Consider the following 13,760-nt stretch of genomic DNA (forward strand, 5'->3'; position numbering starts at 1 on the left):
CAGGTTAACATATATAAAAGGTTAGAAATAAAAGCATTCACTTGCAAAACAAGTGTAAGGTTCAGATTTACTCTACTGTTGCGGAATTATTATTTCCATATTTCCATATTTAGGTGTTATTGTGCACTTACAAACCGATTAGTCAGGTTGTTGGATCTGCCTCTTCTAACTCTTGGGTTTATCTGTTTAAATCCGGTCAGGTAACTGGTCAGTTTTGGTCATGTGACAGGAAGTGTTGTGGTTGCATCGACTGATCTGCTGGGAAGAAAAGCTATCCATCCTCACCTTGTTGTCTCATTTAATAAACAGTGATCATCAACCACCTCATGTTACACTTCTAAAAAAATAAATAATTTTTTAATGCTATCAATTACTCACGAGGGCACGGGGGTTCTAAACATATTCATAACAACGCGTTAGAAAGCCAGAAGCTGAGTTTATAACATGTTTTTTCCCATATTCGACCTTTTCTAAATATATTATACAATATTTGAGACGCAGCACATAGACATCCGAGGTCCTTCCGAGGGACCATCATGTCAGGAAACAGCCGGCCACAGTCAATAAACAGATTTCCAGAGCCTTTAGCCTACCAGGCACAGGCTGACAGCACACACACTCTTCGTCAGTTGGAGTTTAATCAATGAACTCCAGCGACCGGGAGTCTGTGCTCATCACAACAAACCCAGTCAACACTGAGACTCCCTTTATTCTACCCAAATGACGAACACAGGGTCAATAATAGTGTGCAATAACTACAACTTTAAAAGGAAACCATCATTTGGTGGATGAAACACCAGTCAAACATTTTATCATTGTGTCAAATTCTGAGTGGCTTTGGGATACAGGTTTGCTTCAAAGTGCCTCTTTGCTATGAACAAAATACAGTGCAAGAACTCTTCTAACCTTAAAGGTAACAAAAATAAAGAACTGAGGTAAAACTGAGCCTTTGTGACAGTAGATGTCTGTCGGTAACAAAGTTGAATCGAGTGAACCTGAAAGGACTAGATTAGAGCTGTTGGTGGTGCACTGTGGCTAAAATAAGAGGCTGGTTTTAAATGTAAAACACACCAATGACACCTTCCATCTGGTGGGGGTCAGTGGGCATGGTTGGAGCTTCAGAGTCCCGGTCTTACTAATCACTACAGGAAGTCTTAAAGATGCAGGAAGGCTTAAACCACCGTACATAACGGAATATTAAGACACACCGTATCTATAGCTACAGATCGTGGAGACAAACATTGTCTGCAGTATATCTATGAAAGGTTCCCTGGGGGGCTAGAGGGCATTTTATTGATTGTAGCTGTTGGTTTCAGTGTTTCTATGGTTTGAATTTGTTAGTTTGTGGGTTCCCCAGCAGTCAGATCCAACGTTCTTTCATCAAATAAATGTACCCATGTATAAAAGAAATGAATTAATGCAGGCAGAGCAAAACTGTCTGTCACAAGAATGGCATGCAGACGTCAATGCTGCTGGCCTCCCTGCTGAACAGGACAAAGAGGGGGAAAATATGTAAATAATAAATAAATATGTACCCTACCTGGTAAAGTTTCATTGTAGAAATACAGAATTGGAATACCCTGTTACAACTGGGCTTCAATGGCTGTAATAGAAGCTCGGAGCTGCCAAGTCAGTAAAGAAAACCATGTGTGATATGTGGTGCTAAATCAGACACATCTGCCACTGTAAAATGCACCAAGAAATGAATGTTTTGTGAATAATTGCACCCAGACCTGTCCATAGGCTCAGTGGGAGCTGGAAGAATCACCAACAACAGTGTTGCAGGACACTGACAGGAGCGTGCACATCATATTGTAGGTGACAAACCGCCCTGAAGTTGGGTCCATCTCAATAGCTGACAGGACAAAAAAAGACTGAGGAAATATATATTTGCAAGACAGCACAGGAAATGGAAAGAGAAAACAGCTACAAAACCAATCAAAGGGCTGTGAGCCGCATGTTCGGGGCACCACTCGCCCAGAATGTAGAGTGCTTTATCTTTGTGTTTGAAGATCAGCTGCGAGAGCAGATTCTGAGTCAAATCACAAAAATCTGCATGGGATTATGTCAGCTAATATCCTGGTTACAATAATAGGATTAGCTTTTGTTTCCTTCTCAATATGGGGTTTTCTTCCATAGCTTGATAACGGGCCTTGATTTTAATTAGTTTGAGTTCTGATAAAGGAAAAATCCAAACTGAAGGATGATTGAAGTCAATTTGGAGATGCTGGATCCGGCCTTTGATGTGAACTAGGTGGATCCCTGTTCTAGAGCAGATGCAGCACGCCTAGAGACAAAAAAGATCCCCCATGCAGCCGCAGGCTTCTGCCGCAACAGCAGCTGATCATTTACTGCTCAGTGAGCACACGGAGACCTCAACAGCCACCGCCGACAGACCTCCTGCTTGGGATCTGTGTGGAGACAGCGCCAACGTTTCCATTTCCCCTTGCTTCACCACAACAGCGGATCATTAATTACTACTCATACAGGGATGCTTCAACTGAGAAACAAGGAATGCCCTAGGATGACCTTGGACGTTGGATGCTAATTGGCTCTTCTCAACATTGACAAATGCATTTCCCTGCTTCTGGTTCTCAGAGCTCGATCCCACTCACTAACTCTAAAATACATCAGCTTTGAGAATGCTCTTCATGTTCTTCACAAATGTACTGTAAGTTATAAAAAAGAAATAACGCACTGCCTGACGACGGTGCAATTACAGACGCAGCTGGGTGAATAAGCACCTTATTTGTCTGGGTTGAATCAGTTCTTTAAAATAGCAGCGAGATATAAGTAGAGAGCAAGAGAATATGTGTTCCTCACAGCAAGGGATAAGAACTCAGACTGTATATCCAGGGGGGGGAGTAACAGCGAATGTCACCTTACTGCAGTATTAAACATAACCTAGCAACCTTCTTACCCCCACACATGTCATTGTTTTTAGGGTTAGAAGGTGTTCTTGTGGGTGTCTGACTGTATTTTATCCAAGATAGTTTAATAAAGCAAAGGAGAGACTGGACCAACCCAATATCCAAAGGACACCCAATTTACAGTGTTTACAATAAACCTATTTTATTTTCTTACCCAATTAAATTTTTTGCATATTTTTCTTTTGTATAGCTTTACAATGATATTTCTATTTATTTTTGGAAGTCAGAAGTGATCTGAAAACAGTTTTACAGTGTTGTGTAGCTCAAGTACATGTTGTGTTCTTTTCGGTATACAGTGCATTTTTCCTTCCAAGCTGCTGTCAGCGTGTTGGCACTTGGCATCTTCATCATGACAGAAGGTCTAAAAGATGCAGTAGTAAAGGACACGGAAGGGGGACGGTTGGCTTTTAAACTGTCAGTCTTGGTGCCGTCCTGCCTTGATATTTGAGAAACACAGGAGCAGAGAAGGGCAGTGCTAAAAGTGAAAATTGCAGTTGTGTGTCGGGCTGTGCTACAATCAGAAAGCAATACTCCTTGGGCTTTGCATGTATGTAGAGACAAAACCATTGCATTCCCCAAGGATGAAAAACAAGTGTGCTGACACACATAAAGGCTGCACTCACACACTCACCAATTATGATCTCAAAAACATTAGTAGGATGGGAATCCCACTGGACCAAAAACACTCCACCACACAATGCCACGTTCCAAATTAATGTTGGTGTTTGCAATTGTTACACTGTCCATGACAATAGAACACGTTGCAGTGTGGAAATTCCGCCAAACTATTTGCAAGGAATGAGAATAATTCTGATATTGTGACGCAACGCTAGGCAATCGCTGAAAGATTCCCATCCTCAAAGCTTCTTCTCAAACCCTTGATGTTATTCGGAAAGGTGACTCAGATAATCCTCGCAGGAAGTGAGGAAGAGTTAAAAAAAAAGGCTGAATTAAACCAGATTCAGTTTCAAATTCCAACATAGTAACAACAGACCAGCGCAGCCGCGGCTCTCTGATTCACTCGCAGCACTCCTTCCACGGCTGCAGCCAGAAAGCACATCAGACAAAAGCACGCGGCGGATGGTGCAGCTTTTAACAGCATCAGTTCAGCTTCAGTAGGTTTGTCACACTGCACTGGGAGAGGATAGAAATTCACGCAGATTTAGCGTAGATCAGTGCCGGCCTGTCTCGGGAGTTTTGCATTGTGCGGAGTGTCACATGTGGCCTAGTTTGCGACGCTTCACAATGAAACTGCTTAGCTACCGAGATGTGTGAGAGGACGGACGTTTGTGACCTCTCCGCCAGTGAACCGTCTCATGGAGCCATGTTCCAAATATACATTCCTTATTTGTCTGTTGTTCGCTTGAGTTGATTTATATTTGCATTGGTGGAGAACGTCAATGATCCATTAAGAAAATCTGATGGGTCCCTCCAGCAACCCAAGCGCATTTTCCCTGTTGTGCACAATTAAACACACTTACACCCATAAACAAACCTACACTATTATGTCTCTACCTTTCATGTAGTTTCATCATGATTTTTCAGCCAGCTGATTTGAGGAGATCCAACCCTGGTTGCCAGAGTGGTCATTTATTTCCTTTTTAAATAGCAGACTCACATATTTCCACATGTTAGTTGTGAGGGCCCTATTTATTTTTCTCTCCCTAATTCAGTCAGACGTTTGATTAGGGACAGATTTCCAAGGAGATGTTCTAACCTTAAAATGTGCATGAGAAATTGCTTCACCTTGGCTCTGCCCGTATCTAGCCGTGCACTGACAATAACAGCGCTTGATTGATGAAACCAGACAGAAATATTGTGACGTTGTCTCCTGATTTTTGGACATAATGTGTGTTGTCAGATTTAGATCTAAGATGTAGATATGACATTTCCACTTAACCATTGAATATATTTCTGATGGCAACTTTGGTTGAAAATATCTCAAAAAGTAATTTCCAAAAAACTCGAACATGGTTTGAACCTAAATGTGACAAAAACGGTGCTGTTATTTCTAGCACCTCCCCTGGAAATAAACTTATTTTCAGCTCTCCCATCTCAAATAACAACAATCCTGTACATGTGCTTCGCTTGCAAACATGCAAAGGTTTACTAAATATTGGATGATTTTAGAAAAATGCTTTCAAATATCAACAACAAAAATAATTCCCTTGGTCACTCCACCACTGTATATACATCTCAATATTATGCAATAACAACAACACTGCTTGCTGTCATTACTAATAGTATATCTATAACTCAAATCTCTTATCTCCTGCTCTGGAGCTTTTTTTGGGTTGTGTATTTTTATGCATTAAAGTGATAATCCTGAGACACACCTGTCCATGCTAGCAGTGAATAACTGTAGGCACCTATTGGATGTAAATTGACAATGGAAACAGCATTCACTGAAGTTTGATAACCACTGTTTTAAGGCAATGGCAGAAAAATCTCATCGTAATCAAAATGATGTCTGTAATGACAGGCCCCACATTTGATTGACCCAATAAATGCTCACCAACAACTAGTTAATAAGAAATGCACACGGTCAAGAACTTTAAGAACACCTGCTGCAATAGGAGCTCAGGACAAGAACCAAGCACCAAAGCAGTAACTTATTTCTCAGATCCATAAAGAATTCTTATTGTTAAAAGGCTATGATTTGCTATGGAACACACTGCTGTATGTATAATTTAGTTGGGTTAAATGGTGCTCGGTAAAAATGATCCTTGTTTATCACTGTGATCTTTGATTGATTAATAACAATGTGTTTCCCTTGTAAGAGCTGGGATCTGCTCAAGCTTTTTTAATGTTAAAAGGCAGTGTTTCCTCACCATGGGGCATGCTCTGAGGAGTCAAGGTCTGGGCTTCTTGAGGCATCTAATTGTTGTTGATGCTATAAAAAAGTTTTTGAAATAATTGATCTGAATATGTAAAAGTATTAATATTACAGATAATGTCAGGTATACATTTCATTATACTTAGAAATACAAGGAAGTGTGCTAAACCATTTCATTTAAGGCACATTAGAGCAGGAGTGTGATATCAGAACAGAAGTGGGTACAGATCCATTCATTTTCTATCAAGCCAGTGATGTCGAAAAGGCTTTTAGGCCTGTAATAAAAGCAGCAATTGCTTGGTCTTTGTTGTGTGAAGATCTCTCTCGCAACATTCAAGTTTCAACTTGCTGTAGAGTTTGAATCACCTGCTCCAAATACATTTAACACAGACAAGTAAAAGGATTAAGCAATTATATTTATTTACACATATCATTTCACAAACACATAGTGATTTTTTAAGGACTTGAAAACTGAAAGAATGCTCTCGAGCTCTGAGAGCTTTAGAGATACTCTGAGGTGTCTGACCCGACCGCACACGCTCCTCCTGGGTGAAGCTGACCAGGGTGTGGACAGAGCTGCTGTTATTCCCAAGAGAAACTCTAGCACCAGACTCACAAGGACATCACCATGGCTCCCTGACGCAGACTGGCTGCGATGATGGACTGAACCAGACAAGCAGAGGACTTATTCTGGGCTAAGGGTCTCAAGCCATGTTTTCAAACAGACGTCCCTGATTCATTTGTTCATCTATTTATCTAACCCTGAAAAAAAAGTGAAAGTCCAGCCAACTGGATAAAATAAAAACAGAACTCTGGGAGGTCAATAAAAGAGGAGACCGTGTGTGCTGAAAGGTCGAGGCATACGTCCATTGCAATATTTTCATATAGCCACTATCTGTGCCCTTTCTTTCAGTCTGTAGAGGAAGCCCTGAGCACAGTGTGCAGCTCTCTGTAGAACACTCAGTATCTTTATCTGAACACAGACATTCACCTTTTTAAATCCATAAATCGGTTTTCTTGTCTTTATGTCTGACTGGTATATTAATCTTTTCTTCCCGCTAAAGGCTCCATTTATTTTTTCACATAATTAAATCCTCTTACAGTAGACTTACATACTCATTACCAGCTTATTGTTGCATTACACCCCACCTCTGACACAGGAAGGAGCATTTCATCTTTGGGTTAAACCTGACTAAATACCTGTAATTAGGTTTTAATCTTATTTTCTGGCAACTTTTGCCATGTCTGCACCGGTCCTGTGAGTTGCTATTGTGAAATGACCGTAGGTGTGAATGTGTGATGACTCGCATCAAAGGGGTAACTGGGATAGGATGGATAGATATACGGATAGATCGCTGGGAACTGAAATGGCATTTTTACAACACAAACTCCACATTTGGACTCGTTTTCCTTAATAAATTATCCTTAATGTTTAATCCATTGTTTGTATATCTACTGTTTATACAAATGTGGCTTTCCCACTCACAAACAAATTTTTTCCCAGATCCAGATAATGACTCCGGGGCCATTAAGGCCCTCAGTGCTGCTGTGCTACTTATATTAAGTTGAATAGTAAGGATATATTAGGTGCTACTTCTGCAGTTTATAGAGACACATCATAACAATAGTGCTTTATTGCTGTGTGGAAAAGAGAAAGTCAGCCTATATTTCTTGAGGTGGAGGTTGCAAACAGGCACACTGTTGCTTCAATCCTTGACAGGCTGTGTAAATGTAGAAATATACAAAGCAGCAATTAAAAGAGAATGTTCTCCCTCCGCTTTTGTATTTTAATAAATATACTGCCTGCTTTCCTCTGTTTGAGCCAGTAGTAAACACTTAAAATGGCAGTAATGAGAATGGATGGGATCCATTTATGGTTTTATTAAAGCTTGAAATGGGCAAAAAAGAAAGAGGAGCTCATATGGTGGAACAATTCCGGCATGAAGCACCAGGGAGGCATAACAATTCTGATGTTTCTGTCTATTAACATTCACAACCAACCCAAGAACACATTTACTGCTTTTAGTGCATTAAAAAGGAAAGAAAAGCACATCCGCCTGTGGCCAAAGGAGGAACAACACACTTTATCTAAGAGCTAGTTGGATGTGTTTACTTGGTAAGGAACATAAATGACAGGTTTGACCATTTCAATGATCGATCATAGACAATACCGAGCCCGTGGGTCAGCTGACCCTCTCCTGACTAGGGCAGGTATTCAACCCCCCACTTTAACCTGGTCATCGCGATCCCTCCATGCTGCTATTGTGCTCCATGTACTAATGTCGCTTGTGCTGCTCTGCCTTCTGCTGCCCTGGCTACTGTGCTGCTCTGTTCTCAGGAGCTAAATCCTGCCACTTCTTCAGAATCCTCCACTGGGCTGTGTTACTTCAATATCTGTGGGTGGTCTGATATTCATTCCCTGTAACCTGTCTAGTCAGACTATTATCAGGCAAGACATGAAGACATGAGAGCTGATGCCAAACCTGCTTCTATGCTGCTACATTGATGTAACTTTGCAAATAAATGTGTGTAATAAAGTATTCGAAGGTCCAGGAATGTAAAGAAATGTTGGGTTGAGCAGCTATTTATTTGTGTTTGTGTAAGATTGTTTATGTTTCTATTATGAGTTTGAATTTTTGAGCAGTTCGATTAACTGGTCTGATTTTTTCGACATTGTTCTCAACAACTGTTAATAAACCAAAGGTGACTTAAACCTAGACATTTTCAGACTGTACATTAAACTGCAGGTGCAGATAATTTATGGTCTGACTGCTCTATTAAATCAGACATACAGTATTTGATGTTCAAGATCATAAAATCTGATGTGAGCATGTATTGCTATAGAAGAGGCAAACCAACAGAGATAAGAATCCATATTTCCAAAATAACTTTACCCTTGTGAGTATAGGCTGACTGCATTTTAAGCATTTGTCTGCCGTATGACACTATTTTCCACTATTCTTCATAATGGCTGTAAATTTTGTGCATTCCCATGTTCAGAGCAGTGTTTTACATTTGCCTAGTGGCCAGTTCAAGTTTAAATACGGATAATTAATGTGAAAAAAGTCATGGAAAAATAACAGATTTTTCTCCAGCCAGAGGAGTCATATTAGTCCTTTAGCTGAACCATTTGGCTGACTCAATCTTCTGACCTCTAACTCTAATCCCAGTTGATATTGATATGTAATTTACTCATTTCAGATCCAGAACAAACACCCTGTCCAAATCTTCCCATATTCTCTCATTTAGCAGCTCACTGATCACATAGAGTGATTTCTTAATGTTGCATGTTTAAACGGGAAGGTTTAATAATATAATTGACAAAACCAGCAGTTCTGGGCCAGCACACACTCCTCTGTGAAGACAGATGCAGAAATGGGCATACCTATGGTCTATTCTCATATGTATAGGCCAGTCGCCTGTCAAACTCTGTAAATGGAGCTCTACGCCACAACACTTCAGAGCTTCATTGCTGTGCTGGCAATTCTAAATCATTAAGAGAATAAAATCATTTAAACTGCCATCGAGCAACCTCAATCCAATGCAGATTTTAGCACCAGTCCAGGCTCATCTGTCTCTTTATCAGGTAGCTGCGTGGCTGTCAGCCAGTGTACATGAGAGTGCTACACCCGATTTGGGAGCCGGTTGTGTTAGATATTTGAAGTGAGTTTTCCCCATGCTGAAAATTGACAGTGACAGTGCAGGATAACTATTTCATCTGAATTTATATTGTCCTTGCTGGAAGTGTATTCCATAGAAATTCCAGCTGCTGATCCCCCCCCCCATGTATCTTTGTATCTTTGATCACTACTCTTTCATCTTTTGTGAAGCTGTGATGGGCAAATTGCGGCGTAGCATGATATATGACATTTCATCTCAGCGGCGTATGAAAAATAAATTAGATTTCCCTAAGTCATTTCCTGATCAGCCCTCAACCAACAGCAGCTACCCTCTCACATTACCACACCTGCCTGTGTCTGAAACGTGTGACAACTCGGAAACAAACATGGAGCGAGTGTTCATTTTAAAGGCGCTACAGCAATTTTATATTAAAATCTAATTTATTATTTTTTTACAGCAAGCCAGAGGAGAGAGGCTAACTGGGTTCAAACACAGAAACTAAGACACAAATGTAAATTCCAATATAAGACACAAAGGGTGTTGGCTGTGGAAGGTTTAAGTTAGCAATAGCTATAGGTACCGTAGAGGTGTTTCACGTTATTATTAGCTGTGCAACAGAAAAGGGTTTAGAATGAATGTTTAATGAATGAATGCCAATTTATTACCGTAATTTCCAGACTATAAGCCGCTACTTTTTTTCAACACTTTTTCACACTGTGGCTTATTCTACGGTGCGGCTTATTTATGGTTTTTTTCGTGGCGCACTATTACAACTATTGTGAATCAGTCATTTTTACTAACCCTCATCAACATGGAAACTACTAGAAGAAAAGGATACGATGCAACTTTTAAGTTAAAAGCGATCATTCTGGCGGTTGAAGAAGGAAATCGAGCTGGCGCACATAATCTTGGCATACATTACGGTAATCAATGGCAAGAAGGTGGAGACGCCTGCCTGAAGAACTGATCCAAAGCAAAAAGACGACAAAAGCTTTTAGACGTAAACATCACAGGTGGCCCGAGCATGAAAACTTTCTGGAAGACTGGGTCAACACACAGAGAACAGGCAGCCACGGTGTTTCCGCTGTACAAATCAGACAGAAGGCAAAAGCAATCGCCAAAGCCATGAAAATAGGTGGGCCATCGGGGAGTTTTAGATTGTTCATTGCTTGAGTAAAAAAGCATAAACAACGTAATTTGTGTGTAGCTGATACAAAGGTGTATTTCAAGGTAGCTGCATTACAGACACCGTTTGAAAAAAAAGCATTTACCGGTAGAATATATTTGTTTATGTTGCTAAGCGGATTAAATTAAAAGAAAAGATAAAAAATCCTGATGTGATGAAAATTGGATTTAAGGTCTCTGTATAAACATACAAGTGAAAGGAGTGGCTGTTGTTTCTTACCTGTCTGTCACTCGTCAGTGACTCGTCCCTTACGGTAATAAAAACATATACCGGTACTGAATGTTTTCGATCTAATTTTTATTACTACGTGGGATACATGCGGCTTTTAATCAGGTGCGCTCTGTAGTCCAGAAATTACGGTACACTTTTGTGCATGTCTCCTATGCATGTATAGAGGGGCAAAGACAATAGTCCAATTAAACAGCTTAGTCCAGCTACAACTGTAGCGTGACTTAAACCCTTTTACTGTGTCCTAAGAGCTGCTGTGTCACAACAAGATGAACTGTGATCACCTGAGTTTGAACTGATTACAAATCCCAAATTAACCCGCAATGATGTCATCACCTCACATGCACCTCACACATGCACAACCTTTAGTACACCTACTGAAAACTGGTCTCAAAACAATAAGAAAATGGGATAAAGGATATCAAGATAAAAATAGCCTTTCTACATATTTATTTTACTTAGATTATTTAAAGAAAAACAAACTAATTTGATCTGTAAAATGTGGACAACATTTACCGACGATACAGGAATGCAGTCAAACTTCTGGCGTAGATGTTATCACACATAGTGATTGTTCCTGTGACATGGAGCATGCCCAGTAATTTAAAAGTTAATTCCTACAACGTTAGTGCCAGATTTTCATTAAGACATCGAGCTTGCGGAATCATGAGATGAAGAGGGGAACTAATTAAAACAGCACATGATGGATTTCCAGTGTTATTCCTCCTGAAAAACCCCTTCTTTAGTGAGTCTCGGCATGGGGAGCCACCTTACTGTCGCTTACATGTGATGTAAGAGATTACATCATTTGGGTTCGATCTCGCGTTCTCCATTTTTTCAAGGTCGGAAGGGCATTTGCTACTTCTATGAGATCAATGGGGGGGGCATAAATAGCTCAGTGAAATGTTAGGATCGCTACAAATCTCTTCCAGTGTTTTTAAAAAAAATATATTTTATTTTTATCACGTCAGTCGAGGATTTTACACATAACAGATTGCTAAACTAAACTATGAACATTTCTTTCAGTTTCCACAATTGATCAAAGTTATTATCCTACATGTATTATTTAGAAGTATGTTTTAATTTGATGTAAACTCTTCTGTTTTTACTCTTTTGTATCAATTTCACTGCTAACTGACAAAGCCTGGTTGGTAATGTATTTCTGTATGTATTCTCTATGATCTATGCCTATTCTCTCCTCTACCTCTCCTCTCCTACCTATTCTCCCCGCTACATCTCCTCTCCTCTCCTCTCCTCTCCTCTCCTCTCCTCTCCTCTCCTCTCCTCCTTTCTACCCAGCCGGCCAGCAGGAGGGTCCCCGTACATGAGCCTGGTCCTGCTCAAGGTTTCTTCCTGTTAAAGGGGAGTTTTTCCTTGCCACTATTGCTTGTTGGGGGTCAGGCCCTGGGATTCTGGAAAGCACCTAGAAACAATTTTGATTGTAACAGACGCTATATAAATAAATATTGATTGATTGATTGAACAAACAAAAAAAACAATTTGATCTTAAACTCAGTATCACATGAGCTTCATTATCACTCGACCAAGTGCAATAACAGCCGTTACTTTTCCCCAATGCACAGTTTACATTTAAAAACTCTCCACTCTCTAAAATTTACCTGTATTAAGAGGATCAGACTAATTCAGCCATTGAGCATCAATTTTAAAAATTGCCAAAACATGTCTTGTTTTTTAATCTCTCCTTTCAATCAGGAATTCCTTTTTTGGTGTATCATTTTATTCATTCCATTATGAGATCTTCCTAAGTAGACATTAAGCCATCCCATTTCATTATCTTTGGCGGTGAGTGGATGACATCACAGCCTTTCTTTTTTGAGTAACAATTTTAAAAGGAATGACCTCATTCCAAGCACAAATGTTAAATCAAGTCCCATTCAATATGATTGGCTAACAAATATCAACACTTCATCTGATAAGGGCACACTCTATTGACAACTGTAAAAAGATAAAAAAAAAAAAAGAAGCCAAATTTCAGTTGTTCGGTACTAGTTGACAACTTGCTTTTGCTTCCTGGCCTTTGTCGTCCATTAGCACTATAGCATTGTCCTTCCAGTATAAGATTTATGGATTAAGTTTGACCCCTAGATGAATTTGCTTAGTGTGCTCCAGCTGAGAGAGGAATGCACAGTATTAGAGAGAATATATGGACATATACTGTATATTGCAAGAGACATGAGGAGCCACTGTGGATGGGATTCAAACTGTTGGTCATGTCCTTGTTTCACAAGTGTGAATGATGTAACATTGTCACACCACTGCTTAACCTTGTCCTGTTAACAGGGACATGGACGTGTTTATTATTCTCAGAGGGACAGACATAGGGACCTAGGCTCAGTGGAACTAGAAAGCACAGACAAATGCAGAGAAGAAGAAATTAAACAAGTTATCCTGTATTTTTTTTTTTGAATGGGAAGCCTGTTTGATTACATCATTATGTAGTGGAAAAAGAGAGTAATATTAAATTATGAAGTTAATTTCAAACTTCAAGATAAGACTTCAAAGACAGATTGTGTGAAAGACAAACCCATGAAAAGAAGGAAAGTACTCTGAATAACCTCATAGAGCTCGAGGGTATGCACTGTGGACACGTGCTCACCTCAACCTACTTCAATATGAAATCGAGTGAGAACATTAAAGAAAGAGCAATCTTACCTATAATATGTTGTATTGTGCCATATGGTCCCTCGAAAAACTCCTCCAGGCCACACATTCACTCTCTGAGAACAAAGAGAAAAGCACTTATAGAAAAAGACGAAGAGAAGATTGGTAAAAAAACAGGGTATGTTATACCTCAAGGAAAGTGGGCATGTTCCAATCATCGTGTTGGAGTCAAGATGTAAGAAACTCAAAGAAAATGTATGAGCATTATAGATGGATCTGTTACATATGCTAAACTGTGTGAAATAACAGAATGGCAGTGTGCATGTAGACCAATAAC

At 39.9% G+C, this 13,760-nt stretch overlaps 1 protein-coding gene across 4 annotated transcripts in view; it reads right to left on the reverse strand.

The window, feature by feature from the left end:
• LOC130540248 (leucine-rich repeat and fibronectin type-III domain-containing protein 2) overlaps positions 1 to 13,760 on the reverse strand; it is an 87,730-nt gene that overhangs the window by 20,747 nt on the left and 53,223 nt on the right. For 2 of the 4 annotated variants that reach the window (XM_057059259.1, XM_057059257.1), the window contains one exon: positions 13,475 to 13,539. The exons of the other annotated variants lie outside the window; for them this stretch is intronic. The gene's annotated coding sequence lies outside the window, so the exon portion shown is untranslated. The remainder of the gene's footprint in view (positions 1 to 13,474; positions 13,540 to 13,760) is intronic. 4 annotated transcript variants of the gene reach the window in all.

Source organism: Takifugu flavidus, chromosome 16 (assembly GCF_003711565.1).
Source record: "Takifugu flavidus isolate HTHZ2018 chromosome 16, ASM371156v2, whole genome shotgun sequence".
Lineage (NCBI taxonomy): Eukaryota > Metazoa > Chordata > Actinopteri > Tetraodontiformes > Tetraodontidae > Takifugu > Takifugu flavidus.